The sequence below is a fragment of the Schistocerca cancellata genome, chromosome 3 (genome assembly GCF_023864275.1).
Source record: "Schistocerca cancellata isolate TAMUIC-IGC-003103 chromosome 3, iqSchCanc2.1, whole genome shotgun sequence".
NCBI lineage: Eukaryota > Metazoa > Arthropoda > Insecta > Orthoptera > Acrididae > Schistocerca > Schistocerca cancellata.
The window spans coordinates 156,861,078-156,880,321 of NC_064628.1; the positions used below are offsets into that span (position 1 = coordinate 156,861,078).

The window sequence follows — 19,244 nt, forward strand, 5'->3', positions numbered from 1 at the left end:
GAAGGAGATTCGCACCACTGCCTCCGACTTTAGCTTAACTATGTCGCTTTCAGTGTAGGGTAGTAGGCACAAGCGTACAGCTTTAGCTAATATGCTCCTGGAAGGAACGAGGGATGGCTGGATTTGTAGCGGAAGGTAAAGACTGCATTATGAAGACGGGCGGCGGCCTTATTAGCATTGACAGGAGACTGTCCATGTCCGGTATACGTGTGGAGGGGCGGCAGGCGCGTTCCAGCGCAGGCAGCACGGAGCGCGCTGCGTCGTGTTGCGGTGCACTGTGTCGACCTGTCGCGCTGTGCTGTGTGTACACAGCCGGAGGACGATGGGCGCCGCCACCCGACGACACAATCCAGGCGCCCTGGGGCGCTGGGGCACAGCGCAAGCGCGTGGGACACCGCTGCCGTCTCCTATTCATCCGCCAGCCTCGACGTGTGGCGCCTGATGTACAACGACGCCACCCTGTGAGATTATGGAGTCAAAATTTCGAACTTCATGCCCTTCCTCTTATCCAGTGGTCACAGGCCTTGTAGATAATGTTCTGCATCAACCATCAGTCTCCGTTAAATTCTGTCTGTTGTGTTTCCTCGCAATTAACTGTATTCCGAGCTTTCGTATCTTTCTTTACGGCGTCTTACCATCTGTTCGTTAGCCTACTCATGGGTATTTTTGCTGTGGGAAATGAGAGTCTGCTTCAGACGTCGGGTCTCTGGCATACGGATTACTTCATCTGCCCGCTGGAGTCGCCTGCTCTTCTGATATTGCAAAAGTCTTGCTGGTTTATGATCTTATAAAATTCATTATTCTATCTTGATCTGCACGCATCTCCGTCTCCCAGAAGACGTCCTTGTTAGTCACTTTTACGTCTCTCTTTTAGTTAGCGTCCAGCTTCCAGAACCACACAGGACATTGGGGCATATAACGGCATTGAAGGTCTTAATTTTCGCAGAATGCGATATGGCTTTAGACTTGAACATAGACATCAGATGCCAGCAAAAATTCTATGGATATTTCAATACAACAATTTTACCATTCCTAGGTACTTGAACATATCAACATACTTGTCAACTATGAAGTGCTCTGGTGTATATTTAATTCTGCCTACTTGCATATGTTATTTTCTTTTTGTTTATTGATGAGTAATCCTGCTTTACTTGCTGCTACAGCTATCTGTTTACACAAATTCCAAAGATATTGCTCATTCTTGCTCACTAACACTACGTCGTCTGCGTAAGCACCTTCTGAAACTTGTCACCTTCCATTTGTAGCCCATTACACTCTTCGACTTCGCTCTCTCTTAGGCTTTCTCCAAGCTGAGACTAAATAGTACGCATGACAGTCCATATCCCTGTATTAATCCAGTTCTTATGAGAAAAGTTTGTGACTATCTTCCATCAGTTCTTACTATCGCTCTCCATTCATTCCTATATACTCTAATCATTTCAGTGAGCTTATTTGGGATTCGGAACGCCTCCAGGATTTTGTGGAGTCCATTTTGATGAATACTGTCATAAGCTCTTTGAAAATCTGGTAGTAATACCTGTACTTTTCTCTTTGCCAACATTTCTAACATCACATTGTCAGTAGTTGAACGTTAGCTATCCTTTTCTTTAGTAAGTCTGCTTTCGACACACTCTAGGCTGTCCTCAGTAGTTGCCTCAGTTAGTGCCTTTTCACCTGTAGGTATTAGCAGCGACCAATATTTCACACAACCCATTTTATGCACGTAAAGTGAGCAGTTCGAGAGTTCCACACCCGATTCAGGTTACGCAGCACTCCAGAGAGATGATAATAATAATAATAATAATAATAATAATGTTGTCATCAATGCAATGGCTGGTTGAATACTGCTATGCCTCATTAGGAATGGAGATTTCGGAGATAGTCTGCTCTTGTCTTCTGTGACCTGTTAATTGATTCCTTCAGCCAGTTGTATGCAAACACACATAGTTTAACGTAGCATCCAGTGAGTTATGTGAAATGATTAGTTTCTCTCACACGAACCATTATCAAAGGTGAAAGTCGTGTCACTTGCAACAAAAAATTGTTAAACCAAGCGATAATCGAAACTCTGCATTCAGCAGAGCAACCATCTAGCAACAGTATAGGGTAATAAGATATGAATGTCCCATTCCAATGTCTTCAGTCTGAGTGGTTTTAGTAGTCACTTCAGACGAAAGTCACGATTCTCCTTTGAACAAAACTATCTATTCAGTTAAATTCAGCTAATGTTCAACTTCTAATAATGTCATGGTCGAGTGGACGTTAATTATTTTTCCTTTTTCTCGAGGAAAATCCCGAAATATTCTTGGATAAGGCTTTAACGGGTGTCTGTCTGTGACGCACCGAGAGCTATACCTTGTCAAAATACCTAGAACACCTTCACCTCTGCCACATCTCCTATAAACTAAAGTTCCACAACTCTGTAGTGTCCATTCTTAAGAAACTCGGCCGGCTGTTGTGTCTTTATTAGCACACTCCACCTTTCCTTTCTCTCCAAATGTATTTTCAATTGCCTCCCCCTCGCAGACCATGAACTAATTCCTGAAATCTACCCTTCCTTCTAATCATAACTTATCATACCCAACCCATCTAATTCCCAACTAAGGCTCCATCCTACCATCCCTTGCCCAACTGCTATTCCAGTCATCTCCTAACATCTACTTATTAGTTCTTTCCCAAATAGACAACTCCCATCCTTTTCCACATAATAACCCCCAATACCTCTCAGATCCCAATATCTACTCACAGCTGCCTGCCGGTGTGACCGAGATGTTCTAGGTGCTTCAGTCCGGAACCGCGCGACCGCTACAGTCGCAGGTTTGAATCCTGCCTCGGGCACGGATGTGTTTGATGTCCTTAGGTTAGTTAGGTTTAAGTAGTTCTAAGTTCTAGGGGACTGATCACGTCAGATGTTAAGTCCCACAGTGCTCAGAGCCATTTGAACCACGAACCATTTTTCTCTCTACTCACAGTGCCTAATAGCCCCCACCATATCCTCATAACAAAGACAATGTGTAACACGTCGCAACCATCCAGCAAATATCATCACCTAATTTACCTAAAAAGTGGTCCATATTCTCATTCATATTTAGATATCCTTCGGGACACCAGTTTCGACTTATAAGGGTCTTATTTTTAAAATAAAGTTATTAATTAAATCCTGTACACTTACAGTTGAAGATTTATGTCTTACTTTTTTTGTGACTAGCAAGACATATTAAGCGGGTTAGAATAACTTTTATTCTACCACAGTAGGTATTAAAATAAGGCCTTAGCACCTAGAGGCAACCCTTTAGTAGGTTCGTGGCCATGTATTCGTAGAGATGCGAGGACTGTTACTTTCATAAATAATATAACACTAGTTTTACTGTCAAAGAAAGAGCAAAGCACAAATGTATAGATTTTCGACTGACTGTTCAAAGAAGACCTGGATCGTAAACTGATACATTAACTAGCTGTAATATTGCATACTGACAACTATTATTTTCTGTTAATAGGCTGAAATGTATTCATAGTCCATTGGTAATTCCAAAAGAGGTTATTATAGGTTATGATAACTGTACACGGAAATTTTTCTTACTTTATTTACTTGTTTTAGAAATACAAGTGGCCACATTAATGTGCAGAATTTCTGCGTATGAATGGAACTAAGTATGCACTTTTTGCTGTTGTCCTCTTTAACTGTGTGTGTGTATTAATAACAATATGTATACGCCAATTTTGTTGGCATAGATCAGAAGGCCTATGGACGTTACTGACCACACTCGTAGATCTTTGATGGTTATGTGTTTTTGTGAGTTCTTTTTATGTTATTTTTGGCACTTTGTCATGGTAAAAGACGTAACCTGACGAGTATGATTACCGTATATCAAGTATGTGATCTTGGTCTTCTGACATAAGTTGTGGTCATGATTAGCGAATACTGTGTGAACCAAGACAGAGGCAAATTCAGAGTGAACTGTCATTGTACCGATGTGTAAGCGTAAATCTCCGGCGTCCAGATTTGTAAGTAACCTTACAGCTATAAGTTGTCAGAACATTTTTCTGTGTTTGTATTTGTATCCTACGTCTCGTGCATTGCATTTTTATAGCTCTTCAGTGACTGTGGTTTTATGAACCGAAAACGATAGAGGAATAAAGTTTTTTGGTAAATCTGATGACCTCTAACGCATTATTTCAAGTACTTGACAGCTGTGCAATGTTGCTTCAAGAAAATTATAAGATACAGAAACTGTTGAGGAGGGACATGAGTTCCTGACTCAGTTCGTCACAATCTAATAAAGTCGATAAATTTCGACATTCGAAAGTTTGAATACACCTTTAGGTATTCACTATGCTCAGTGAGATGAGAATTATTCGATTATCCTGTCTTCTAGTGGGAACAACTGTACTTAGAGCACACGTGGTATTTAGCACTTCACAGATGTATAAGTTCAACCTGAGTAACCATACATGTACGGAGCCACGATTTGAATAATCAAAATAGAAAACAGGAGTTACAGATAATTCGTAAAAGCCATCAATAAGCTGTAATGGTTGAGGAATTTACACAATTTTAACTCGCTACAAAGTCTTGCATTCAAAGTTCACATAAAAACAAGCTAGATCTATTCAAACATTCACTTCACAGGATGCAAGCATGCGTTAATCACCTAGTAACCACAGAAGAAAATCCTGAATTCACCTGTCGATAGCGCTGAATCCACTATTTCAGCATCACACCAAGTATGAAGTATACAATCACCGAAGTCCACAACAAGCTGAGAAACCTTTGAAAATAAAAGTGTGGCCTTTCCGGAAAGAATTCTTTGACTGATAATTCAAGTTGCATGCGATAATTACCTACATCTACTTCATTACTCTGCTATTCACAATAAAGTGGGGTTTAATGAACCACCTTTAAGCTGTCTCTCTACCGTTCCACTCTCGAACGGCACAAGGGGAAAATGAGCACTTAAATTTTTCCGTGCGAGCCCTGATTTCTCTTATTTTATCGTCATGATCATTTCTCCCTATGTAGATGGGTGCCAACAGAATGTTTTTACGCAATCGGAGGAGAAACTGGTGATTGAAATTTCATGAGAAAATCCCGTCGCAACGAAAAACGCCTTTGTTTTAATGACTGCGACTCCAATTCAAGTATCATGTCTGTGACACTATCTCCCCTATTTCGCGATAATACGAAACGAGCTGCCCTTATTTGTACTTTTTCGATGTCATCCGTCAGTCCCACCTGATGCGGATCCTACACTGCATAGCAATACTCCAGAATAGGGCGGACAAGCGTGGTGTAAGCAGTCTCTTTAGTAGACCTGTTGCACCTTCTAAGTGTTCTGCCAATGAATCGCAGTCTTTGGTTTGCTCTACCCACAAATTTATCTATGTGATCGGTCACATTTAGTTTATTTGTAATTGTAATCCTTAAGTATTTAGTTGAATTTACAGCCTTCAGATTTGTGTGACTTATCGCGTAATCGAAATTTAACTGATTTCTTTTAGTAATGTGAATAATTTCATACAGATATCTTATCTAAATCATTTTGCAAGTCGTTTCGATCATCTGATGACTTTACAAGACGGTAAATGATACGCTAAAAATGACGGGGTGGTTTAGCTCTATGCCAGGCCACATTAGTAAAGAAGTTTAAACAGGATTCAATGCAAAATATCCACGACTCTACATAGCAAAAGCAAGAAACCCTGATGTCTACTGATGCCCTCAATTACCCACATATCAACATATTACAAAGCTTGTTCGTGATGGGGATTACCGAAAGGAGACATAAAATCGAACAAATTGGTCTCTACGTATTCCTTCTGCAAGAACAGGATAGAAGTGCGGCAAAAATAGCAGAAAACTAAGCTGCGAGGCTGATTCCGAAGCGAACAAAATAAAATGACATTTGTAAGAGGTCATCAAAAAGTTTCCGTCCAAAGCCCGTTCAGTCCAGTATCGGTATGCCAATCAGGCAAAACTGCCGTGACTATTCAGGCAATCATCCCAACATCGCACCAGGTTGAAGGTACCTACCAGGTGAAACAAAGTGTCCTGCTGTGTGAAGAAATCCGTAATTGCCTTTTGCACATCCTTGCCCGACAGAAATCATCGGCCCTCTAAGGTCTTTTTTAAGGGACCAAAGGCGTGATAATCGCTTGGGGAGAGATCAGGACTATGTCGATGCTCGAGAGTCTCCCAGTAGTCCGTAATGGATGAGGCTGTCCTCTCAGATCGACCGGCCATACTAATCTCTCGCCTACATGTCGGTGCTTAAATACGCGTATCGGAATCGAGCTGTCTTGTGTGAAAGCTGCAGCATCGCCATGAAAGGGGGCTGAAACTGAGCCCTCTCAACCTATTAAACTTTTTTACATTAAAACCGTAAAATCTTATAATGTAGTGGCTGAAGACGGACGAAGCCGATTTATCCTCTGCCATCCCGCCCCCAAGTAAGGGGGAAGTCAATAAAAACAGTCGGAGAAGGAACAGCAATAAATATACCTGTTGTGAGGTCCACGTATTAGGCCTATAGGGACTCGTTGCAACATTGTCAACACGTCACTGCTCGAGACAAAAGGCGACATTCTGGCCTCTGACTTGCTGACGCTGAGACAGAAACCTGGTACATCAGACATTATGACTTCCGTCCCCCGTCTCAGATTACACAGCCACGTCTCCAGCGCACCGTGCGGGCGGCGAGAGGGTGATGGACGCTGCGCGACGCGCGTTCCCACAGAAATGTGTCGCCGCTAATGGTCCCGGGGCTTCGTTAGGCGCGGGCCGCAGTCACGAATTGGCGAAGCGGCGCCGCCCCCCGCGGCTGCCTTCAAAGGCGCCGCCTCCGCCGACTCACTCCGCGACCGCCTCCACGTGCGCCGCAGACCACAGCCGGTCCCCGCTACGTACACGCATAGTCCACTCGCACCGTTATGAGTCACGTTAAGGGGCCCCTCCATTTGTAGTTTTACATTTGGCTTTGCAGACTCGACAAGGCTTCATAAATGCTTCAGCAATTTCTCGTCAAGTCTGAATCTACTTCCTCTCAAGGATCATTGACGACTGTGTAATGGATGAGAAAGGAAAGACGATCCAATTTAAGCGCTTATGGCTTGGATCCTTGAAACTTTGACCAATTTTTAAGATTTCAATGAGGTATCGGCAAGTTTTCCGTTACCGATGCACAGTGGTCTGCCATTAAACTACGTCGTCCACGAAAAACCTGTTTCTGTAGCTGGTGCCTTCTCTGTCAAGTAGCGTGCGATTATCTACCACTGTAGGCATGCATTGCCGGTTTTGGAAAGAGTTTCTAATTACATTCGTTTCCGGGTCTTGTTTATGGAAATTTAGTCGTGATTTTTATGATAACTGAAGAAAACTTCATCAGCCAAGATCGCTAAATAAGCATTTTATTGGATGACTGGTTTCGACAGAGCTATTCTGTCATCATCGGATCTTATACTTTAAAATTTTTGCACCATATTACACATAAGTGTTGCAAATGTCTTCACGCTGCATATGCAACTGAGGATCATTCCAGATCGGAATGTCAGATAAGAAAGTGTTATGTACAAACATAAACATAACTATATTGCGTCGATTACAAGGGCTCATGTTCACCGCCCAGGCGGGTCAGATGCGAGATGGAGGTGAACATAAACCCTTGTAATCGGCGCAATATAGTTATGTTTATGTTTGTACATAACACTTTCTTATCTGACATTCCGATCTGGAATGATCCTCAGTTGCAAATGCAGCGTGAAGAGATTTGCAACACTGATGGATAATTTGCTGATAAAAAATTTAAGGCGTAAGATCCAATGATGACAGAATAGCTCTCTGTCGAAACCAGTCACTCAATAAAATATGTGGCCGATTGTTAACCGGTAGGTTCCATTCCCGGATGAACTACAGAGTCTACTCAGCTTGAAAATTGGCTGTTGTGTTGTCCTTACGTTCGTATCGTCATAACTGTCATTACATTCCTGAGTTGCTGAGTTGGCTGTATGGGCACGTCCCGAAAGCCAATACATTTGAAAAGAAGTACACGATCAGCCACAACATTATGACCACGGATCTACTATAGACATAAACTCTTCCAGGCGATAGCATCGTCACCTGGCAAGGAATGACAGCTAGCCAGACAAGGCGCGCGATCTGTCTGTGTTTGGCCGAGGGCAGATTGTGATAGCCAGAAGGCTTGGTACGAGCATTTCGGAAACTGCACGAGTTGTTGTCTATTCGAGGAGTATTGTGGTGAGTGTCTTCAACACGTAGCGAAACCAAGGCGAAACCACGTCCAGATGTCGTGGGGTTGGGCGGCCGCCGCTCATTACATATATCGGATGTCGTAGGCTGGGTAGATTGGTAAAACAGGAGAGGCGGTGAAATGTGGCGGAACTAAATCAGATTTTAGTGCTGGGCAGAGTACAAGAGTTTGTGAACACAACCAGTGCACCGAACGCTCCTAACGATAGGCTACCGCAGCCGACGACCCATGAATGTGCCAATGTTGACACCGGGATATTGGTAACTACGGCTCAAATGGGCTAGTGGCCATCGACACTGGAGAGCGTTGCATGTCTGCACGATATCTTCTCCATCCCGCCGATGGGAGGGTGCAAAATTTGGAAATTTGTGATAAGGACTATGGGACCAAACTGCTGAGGTCATGGGTCCCTAGGCTTACGCACTACTTAATCTAACTTAAACTAATTTACGCTAAGGACAACACACACACCCATCCCCGAGAGAGGACTCCAGTCTCCGATGGTAGGGGGGGAGGAGGGGGGGGGGAGCCGACGGACTGCGACAAGACGCCTCAGACACAGACCGCACAGCTACAGCGCGCGGCTGGGAGGGAGCGGATCTGTCTTCCTCCAGCGGGGCAGCTCCTTAACACCTGTACTGTGGGCCGGAGATAAGATGGCGACGGCTCCATTACACTCTGGGGAACAATCACGTGGGCGTCCACGGGCCCAGTGAAGCTCCTGCAAGGCACCATGACGGACAAGGAGTATTGTACAATGGTTGCAGACCACGCACACCTCTACATGACGATCATGTTTCCCGACGGTAGTGGCATGTTTCAACAAGATAATGCGCCATGTCACAAGGCCAGGAGTGTAATGGAGTGGTTCGAGGAACACAGTGGCGAGTTCCACGTGATGTGCTGAACCCCATCTCAGCAGATCTGAACACAATCGAACACATCTGGGATGTGATTGAGGTGATTGAACGTAGCGTCAGAGGTCATCGCCCCCATCCCCGGAATTTACGGGAATTAGGTTCCTCATTCGTGCAGATGTGCCGTCAACTCCCTCTAGCTACCTACCTAGGCCTCACTGCTTCCATGTCACGACGGGTCGCCTCTGTTATACATGCCAAAGGTGAACGTGCCGGTTATTAGGTAGGTGGTCATATGTTCCACAATAACAACAATAAATGTCAAAGATCTTATTTTGAACATCGGGCAAACAAAGTCAGAATTCTACATGTTGAATCAAATCTTCCTCATTGGTTGTTAAAACACTTTTATTAAAAATTCACTAGCGGTTTCGCATCAACAGTGATGCATCCTCTGATGATCGGTACAATAAATTAAAACATTACAGATATGCTGTACAATCATTTTCATCGTGTACTACCGCTTTTAGCGTTCTGCCTGCTTCTATCTTGAAGATGAACGATGGGAGTTGGTTCTAAGCAAATACTTCCTCGCACCATGACTGTTTAAAAAACACAGCTCTCATTGATATCTGGCTTTTTATGGTAGTACACACCTCTTTTCGAGCCACTGTAATTCTGTAATGTTTTGATTTCTTGTTCAGGTATCTAATGATGCGAATCTGCTGCGACTTTTTAATAAAAGTACACTCCTGGAAATGGAAAAAAGAACACATTGACACCGGTGTATCAGACCCACCATACTTGCTCCGGACACTGCGAGAGGGCTGTACAAGCAATGATCACACGCACGGCACAGCGGACACACCAGGAACCGCGGTGTTGGCCGTCGAATGGCGCTAGCTGCGCAGCATTTGTGCACCGCCGCCGTCAGTGTCAGCCAGTTTGCCGTGGCATACGGAGCTCTATCGCAGTTTTTAACACTGGTAGCATGCCGCGACAGCGTGGACGTGAACCGTATGTGCAGTTGACGGACTTTGAGCGAGGGCGTATAGTGGGCATGCGGGAGGCCGGGTGGACGTACCGCCGAATTGCTCAACACGTGGGGCGTGAGGTCTCCACAGTACATCGATGTTGTCGCCAGTGGTCGGCGGAAGGTGCACGTGCCTGTCGACCTGGGACCGGACCGCAGCGACGCACGGATGCACGCCAAGACCGTAGGATCCTACGCAGTGCCGTAGGGGACCGCACCGCCACTTCCCAGCAAATTAGGGACACTGTTGCTCCTGGGGTATCGGCGAGGACCATTCGTAACCGTCTCCATGAAGCTGGGCTACGGTCCCGCACACCGTTAGGCCGTCTTCCGCTCACGCCCCAACATCGTGCAGCCCGCCTCCAGTGGTGTCGCGACAGGCGTGAATGGAGGGACGAATGGAGACGTGTCGTCTTCAGCGATGAGAGTCGCTTCTGCCTTGGTGCCAATGATGGTCGTATGCGTGTTTGGCGCCGTGCAGGTGAGCGCCACAATCAGGACTGCATACGACCGAGGCACACAGGGCCAACACCCGGCATCATGGTGTGGGGAGCGATCTCCTACACTGGCCGTACACCACTGGTGATCGTCGAGGGGACACTGAATAGTGCACGGTACATCCAAACAGTCATCGAACCCATCGTTCTACCATTCCTAGACCGGCAAGGTAACTTGCTGTTCCAACAGGACAATGCACGTCCGCATGTATCCCGTGCCACCCAACGTGCTCTAGAAGGTGTAAGTCAACTACCCTGGCCAGCAAGATCTCCGGATCTTTCCCCCATTGAGCATGTTTGGGACTGGATGAAGCGTCGTCTCACGCGGTCTGCACGTCCAGCACGAACGCTGGTCCAACTGAGGCGCCAGGTGGAAATGGCATGGCAAGCCGTTCCACAGGACTACATCCAGCATCTCTACGATCGTCTCCATGGGAGAATAGCAGCCTGCATTGCTGCGAAAGGTGGATATACACTGTACTAGTGCCGACATTGTGCATGCTCTGTTGCCTGTGTCTATGTGCCTGTGGTTCTGTCAGTGTGATCATGTGATTTATCTGACCCCAGGAATGTGTCAATAAAGTTTCCCCTTCCTGGGACAATGAATTCACGGTGTTCTTATTTCAATTTCCAGGAGTGTATTTTAACAGCCAGGGCGGGAGGTTTTATTCACCATAATAAATGTTAAAATGAAAGTGGAATGGTCTATCTTTAGTTGTGTCGATGTAAACGGATCACCACACTCTTGCCGCAACACGCGTCCGAGAGCTACGCGGTGTCGGTCTCATAGGGCGCAGCCAGCTGACGCGACGCAGCACGCCGGAGGAGCGGGCACGGTCGCGGCAGGCGGCAGGCGGCGGTCCTTTAGTCAGTCAGCCGGCCAGGAGTGTTGTCAGCGGTATGTCGAGTGGCGGGCAGGCGGCGCAGCCGGCAAAGGCGCGCCGCTGCCGGGGAGGCGGGGATCGCGAAAGCTGGCTTTGTCTCCGACAAGAGGCGCTGATTGGGCGGTGACGGGCGGAATGCGGCCCGCGGGGTGGTCCCCGGCTCGTTATCCGCCGGTGCCGCGTCACGGCCGCGGCCGCAGCTCGCTGCCCACTCTCTGGATAGCCCGACAAGTGTGGCCCTAGTTTTGTGCATCGCTGTAATGTGCCAATGATTTTTCTTCCCACATCGCCGGAAGGGCTCAGAAAGAAAACTGCGACACGTTAGTCTGAAATTTGGCTCGAAGTTTCCTACAAGCTTCCTCTATAACTGTGCAAAAGCTTGACGCACTGAGACATCATCCTCGGCCTCGGCGACGCTTCAAACAACACGTCGACACATGCAAAAAAAAAAAAAAAAAAAAAAAAAAGGACATCTCAGGAGCTTATATGAGCTTTAAGGTGGGTTAAGGATTTTAAATGGACACCAAATCTCACCACAACACTGCCAAATGTACTGCAGACATGCCACACGGTGGAAAGGTTCTCACATCCACTATTACACGTAAATCACACCTTCTTTAGACGCTCGAAGGCAGGTAAGCCCCGTATACAGAGAAGTTGCAGCATTAGAAAATTGCATCGAAATGCAGGATGATCTGCAGCGGATAGGCACTTGGTGCAGGGAGTGACAACTGACCCTTAACATAGACAAATGTAATGCATTGCGAATACATAGAAAGAAGGATCCTTTATTGCATGATTATATGATAGCGGAACAAATACTGGTAGCAGTTACTTCTGTAAAATATCTGGGAGTATGCGTGCGGAACAATTTGAAGTGGAATGATCATATAAAATAAATTGTTGCTAAGGCGGGTGCCAGGTTGACATTCATTGGGAGAGTCCTTAGAAAATGTAGTCCATCAACAAAGGAGGTGGCTTACAAAACACTCGTTCGACCTGTACTTGAGTATTGCTCATCAATGTGGGATCCGTACCAGGTCGGGTTGACAGAGGAGATAAAGAACATCCAAAGAAGAGCGGTGCGTTTCGTCACAGGGTTATTTGCTAAGAGTGATAGCGTTACGGAGATGCTTAGTAAACTCAAGTGGCAGACTCTGCAAGGGAGGCGCTCTGCATCGCGGTGTAGCTTGCTGTCCAGGTTCCGAGAGGGTGAGTTTCTGGATGAGGTATCGAATATATTGCTTCCCCCTACTTATACCTCCAGAGGAGATCACCAATGTAAAATTAGAGAGCTCAGAGCGCGCACGAAGCTTTCCGACAGTCGTACTTCCCGCGAACCATACGCGACTGGAACAGGAAAGGGAGGTAATGACAGTGGCACGTAAAGTGCCCTCCGCCACACACCGTTGGGTGGCTTGCGGAGTATAAATGTAGATGTAGATGTAGATGTAGACGTAACAGGCGTCTAAGGAGTTGCATAACGCTTAGGCGCTAGAGCGTCTGTGAGGCTGAAGTTTCTGACAGGCCCATTTTTAACTTGCTCACCAAAGGTGCTTGGATGGCACGGATGATGTTTTAGAGGGACCCTGTGCCGTTTTATTTATTCACATGTTAACGTTGCCTCCCTCCCTCCCTTCCGCCCCCCCCCCTCCCTCCGGGAATGGTTGGCGCGAAACCGAAGGCCTCTTTGGGGCTTCGGATGATGTTCATATTTTATCGATTGGTTTTGAACGGCCCCCAGTTGGTTCACGCTGTAAATTGCGGTCACGTACACTCCAAATGGATCAGATTCCGTTTAAGGCGGTTGCAATCCCACGATGGCAGCAGTATCGAACATTGACAAGAACATCGTCCTTTCACTCAACTCTTGTTAGTGATGTCCATTGCTCTTCACCTTAGGTGTGTATGATGGCATTCATTATCTTATGTCAGCAGCTTTAGAAAACTTCAAACATGTCACATCCTTCCTGAGAGCATAAGTTTCCTTCAATTTTCTTCATTTGTTCTTACGGACAATTCTACGAACTTCACTCTACTCTTAATTTACACTAAATTGTGATGCGGGTCTATGGCTGCTTCTAGATACAAACCAATATCTGGTTTCTATAGCTCTGTCTGATCGTGATGCAATCCAAGTGGAATCTTCTGATATCTCTGGGCCTTTTCCAAGTATAGTTCCTCCTATTGTGATTTCGGAATAGTGTATTCTCTATTACTATTCGTAGAACTCAACCTTTCCCCTGTCCCATTCTTCGATCCCATATTCTCCCGTAACTCTTTCCTCTATTCTTTCCCCTATCACACCTTTCCCATTTCCCACGATAATCCGATTTTCATCTTCCTTTACATAATGCAATCCACGGTCAATATCCTCGTACCGTTTCTCTATCTCTGAATCTTCCGCTTGAGACTTCGTGTGTATACCTGAAACATTGTTGTTGGCTTTGTTTGCTATCGATTCTGTTGTGAATAAACCTATCATAGAACTGTTCACAATAACTCGCTCTTTTCCCTGACTTTCTATTTATGATGAATCCTACTCTCGTTATACCATTTTCTATTGCTGTTGCTATCACGCCATATTCATCTAACCAGGAGTCATGATCTTCTTTCTATTTCACTTCACTGATGCCCACTTTGCATAGCACGGTCCTTTATATACACTCTTTCCAGATTTTCTAACTTCCCCACCATTTTCAGACTTACAACATTCCACTCTCCAACTTCTAAAGTGTTACTCTTTCGTTACTTATAAATATTTTTCTCAAGGTTACCTCCTCCTTACCAGTCTTCTCCCGGACATCCGCATCGGATCTAATCCGGTATCTTCCGCAAACTGAGAGGTTATATGAGACTTCTTTCTATTATAGGTCAAATGTCCTGTGGATACACATGTCGTTCATCAGTGTTGATTCTTCCAACTTTTAGAGGTAGTTTTCCGTTCCAAGGGCAGTAGGATTCCCCAAACTTCTGTCCACTCTCCCGCCGTCTTTGACAAGGCCGTTGGCAGAAGGTGGGTCACAAAATGTAAGCAGTGTCTGGGTTTGAATCCGCGACCGATGATGCTTTGATTACTAGTTAAAGGAGCCATCCCTAGACCATGGGTCTTAGCGTCTATTAAACATTCGTTGTTACGTTTCTGTTGACGAAATTATGACACTAGTTTCGCAACTCTTATCTCCCAGAAAAATATCTGTTGTTGTGTAACCAAAAATTATAAATATGGAAAAGTTAACATGCTCATTCCTTTTTCAGTTCAGTATCAACGTTACATAAAACTGCAAGTAACTAATTCAGTTCACGTTCCTTGAATACGGAAGAAAACGGTAATAATGTAATCTAAAGTGATCGTGCCCTGAATTACACACTTTTAAAGCGAAGTCAATGAATATAAAACAACAAAAATCTGTCTATTTGTTTCATTTCTGCGTATGTCTACAGAATGCGATTTCGTTCTACACTCTCTTTCTTCTTAGCTTAGTACTCTTACATCCTAGTGTTAGGTATGACGTTTCTTCCTGGTACCCATTTCATCAGTTCCTCAGTGCGCGTTGTTTTAGTTGTTAGTGACTAGGCAGAGTTAGATGCACTGCCTGGACATATGTGTACTCTTTGGCGAAGTTTGTGGTGCTATGAACGTTTATAGCAAGGTAAGGCTTTATGTCGAGCTTGGACCTGGATATTGTCCACAACTTGAAAGCGCCTTGATAGATATGGTGAGAAAATACCGACGAGATGAAGATTTGTGTCGGTCCGTAGCGCATTTGCCACGAAAGTCACAGATGTTGGTCCAAGAGCAGGTTCGAAATATTAAAATTATCAAAAATGCTCATAGCTTTTTCTGAGAAAAATTCTATGCCTTGTAGATTTTACTTAAATGCATTTAGCGAAGTCTAGAATTCTATTATTCTATTGTAATATTTGTAATAACAACTGACATATGTCTCTGGAAAAACTTCATACAACATGAGCTAAAAGCCTCGACTGATTAGCCGCAGGAGATGTATCTGTAAGTGAACTGTTACCATCTACATAACATAAACAACGCATGCTGTCTTTTTTTCACGGAAGTTTGAAACTTTCCCTCTATCGTCACTCGTTGCGACAGGAAGCAGTGCATTGTCTGAGACGCAGTAACCTGGAAAGATATCGCGAGGTAGGGTCCTGGGAGCTGATAACCAAAAGAGCAAAGTAAAGATTTCGCTGAAATTGTGACCGTGTCAATATTTCGCAAAGCAGGATGTGCAACGTAAGAGTATGGTAATCTGCCGCACGAATGGGGGGATGACAAAGGAGCAGAGGAAAGTGAAACGTAAATATGACATCTTGTTATCGCCGGTCGTGTTTGTACAGGTGCCTCCCTACCATATAAATATTCTCTTGACAGTGCTCCGTGATATCACATCGATAGTTGTTTATCAGTTTTCAAGGAGCAGCATTTCTACAGCGCATAGTCGCACTTAATAACTCAAAGCGATGAGTTCATTCCAGGACAACAAATAAGATGCAGCTTTTACCTAGTTATACGAAACGCGATACTCTTTGATCTTCTGTATTTCTTCAGTCTTCTTTGGTACGGATCCTCGGACTGACGAGTAACGTTCAAGCATTGGTCGAACGAGGGTTTTGTAAGCCACGTCCTTTGTGGGCGGACTACATTTCCTGAGGATTCTTCCAATGAATCTCAGCCTTGCATCTGCATTGTGGCCTGTGATTCACTCCTTTGCAATATTTGAATCAAAAAGTTTGGCTCTTTTTGTAGCCAGTAGATCTAAGACGTTACCCTGAATAGCGGGTATTCTAACTGCTCACAGTAATTTTCATAGATGTCGAGTAAAATTCTCTGCTGGGATACGTATAGGACCTTCTTCCCACTCCCCCTACCTCCCCCCCCCCCAAAGTTGTAGTTGCCATTAAACAACACATCTACCATATTTTTCCGATTTTCCTGGGAGATCGGCTATAGGCTGAACAGATGAAGTATTCTTTACTGGTTCACGTGTGCTCTCAGTACAGGGCGGCAGCTCGTGTAACTTGCTAAGGGGTAGAAGACAACATTCGACCTGCACCCATTTGTTTTGAACCTACTGTAGATTACTAGTCACTCTCGAGTGAGGATGAGCAGACTGAGTTAGCTGCACAGGACGGCGCAACAACATAATGGATGTCACGAGATTCCGCGGTAGCACGGACGCTGCAGTCTGTACATCATGTGCCCAACATCACCGCAGGCAAGGTCAGCAGATGAAGCCTGTCCGCGAGGCCAACATTGTTCCTAGTTTTGGCCACATTTTCCTGCGTTTACACGTTATTCTCGATGAAAACAAAAGGAACTACTAGACGGAGCAACCGGAAACGACCTGCAGACAGAGCGAGGCAACTGCAACAAGACGTAAAACTATACAGATGTTTGACCGTTCCTATTACTGCATTCTAGAGGTTGTAGAGGGAACTTATGGAAAAAATTTTGGTAAGTAGCTTATGTCTGGAAAAGCTCGCATTATTTGTGAAATAATATTGAAGATTGGATCACTTCCAAAGCTAACGGTACGCACGGCGGAAACAGTGAGCTCTGACGAGTGTGCTCTACAGGAGACCATGGCATGGACGGTGTTTCAAGATCTCTTCATCGGGTTCTCTTCTGTGTGACGCGTCCGTGGAGCACCAGAATCTACCACTGTAGTTGCGAACGCATCAGTTTCTCGAAGTCGTTGTGCAGTTGGGTGAAAATGGTGGTCAGTGTCATAATTATTACAATGACTGACAACGGCGCCCTCTTCTCAGTTCCTGCGCGTAGCGAGAAGCGGGAGACCTGTGTGTGGTCCGATTTTCAAACTTATTTCATACGCAAACGGTACATTTCCGAACAGGGTTCCTTACCAAAACTCTGTTTACTAAGTGCCCACTGTAAGTAATAGGAATTGTGGAATACCCCGTACAGTTGTGGTGTCACAGGCGACCAAAGCTGCATTTTTAAAAGTTTGAATTACAAAGAGGGCAAAGAAGGGTAGAAAACGAGGAATAATGTTTTCAAGCTGCGGTTGACCCTAAACTCTACCACAGAAACACATTGCTGGGTAAGCAGTGAATGCTGGCGGATCACTACAACACAAGCAGACAGTCAAATACTTACCTACACTGTCGATATCCCCTAGGGTGAGTAATCAGTAATCGGGTAACGCACCGCCTGATGATCCTTATACAGGGTGGTCAGAAACAGTGTGACACGCTTGTAAGGGTTGGTTGCGACGAGAAATAATAGTTAAGAAGAAAGTTCGATACGCTGCGCCGTTTTAGATTTAATTAACATTGAAGTTGGCCAATCAGACCGTTGCACGCGCCAGTTCAAACGGGCTGCTGTAGACGGTGTCGCTGGACGTGTTCTTCCTTTGGTTCCCTGAAACTGAACGGGAAAACAATCCAAAAGTTGAACATGGGATCTAACCCGAGCCAAAGTGTGAGCTGTCTCATGCGCTGTCATCTGCACTGTGAGAACAACCGGCCCTGACTGTATCTGGGGGGCAACTTGAATTTGCGCTCGCAACTGCCTGATTGACCTGCTTCAATGCTTATCAACTCGGAAACGGCGCAGGGCATCGAATTTTTTTCTTGACAATTATTTCTCAGCACAACGCACCCTACAACGCCCTTACATGCTTTCCAGACTGTCTCTGACTACCCTGTATATTTGAGGACCTATAAACAAACTAAATTAAACTCCGCCAAGGCCCAACGGTACTGACCGGCCGCCACGTCATCCTCAGCGCACAGGCGTCACTGGATGCGGATATGGAGGGGCATGTAGTCAGCACACCACTCTCCTAGTCGTATGTCAGTTTACAAGACCGAAGCCGCTACTTCTCAATCAAGTAGCTCCTCAGTTTGCTTCACAAGGGCTGAGTACACCCCGCTTGCCAAGAGCGCTCGGCAGACCGGATGGTCACCCATCCAAGTGCTACCGCAGCCCGAAAGCCCTTAACTTCGGTGATCTGACGGGAGCCGGTGTTACGACTGCGGCAATCCCGTTGGCATTTGAAGACCTTTGCTGTAAACAATGGTAAGCGAAAAGTTGGCTATTTAGAGAAATTATACAGTAGGGTTTTAATAAAATCTCAATAATGAGATATTACAGGTACATCCATTGTGATTTTTTTATCAGGTAAGTCATTGTTTTCAAAAATTTCTGAACTAGTAAAATTTTTTTAAAATTGTAATTTCTATTCAAAATTGGTTTCTTAAAAGTACGTCAATGGGTACTTTAACATTGTTCACTTGCAAACTGAGTGCAAGTAACATGAATTAGCGTTGACTTACCACTGTTTACTTGCTGCACAAGTTAACGAAACATTACTATGGACCTTCACAAAAACACAAATTAGAGGGGTTCGAATTGCTTTATCAATTTTTGCAATAATAAAGCAAAACAACCACCAAAATTAATCTATGATTCAGTACAATGTAAATTTAATGTTACTATCGTCTTACTACAGCACGTAAATAACGTTAAGGACGGCCGTTAAAATTTCTGCCATCACACTGTCACATAAATTCACAAAAATATGGTAAGGAACATAACGTTGTTCACTTGCTAAACTAATTATTCACTTTTACCTAATTACCGACAACTTCCGAAGCGCATTTGCGTTCAGCAAAATATTCAGGATCTTTATCTGAGTCGTAGTTCTGCACAATATCATCGGCTTCAT

The 19,244-nt window shown here is 44.9% G+C and overlaps 1 protein-coding gene across 1 annotated transcript in view; it reads left to right on the forward strand.

The window, feature by feature from the left end:
• LOC126176175 (transcription factor Sox-10-like) overlaps positions 1–19,244 on the forward strand; it is a 268,165-nt gene that overhangs the window by 166,681 nt on the left and 82,240 nt on the right. The gene's annotated exons all lie outside the window — the stretch shown is intronic.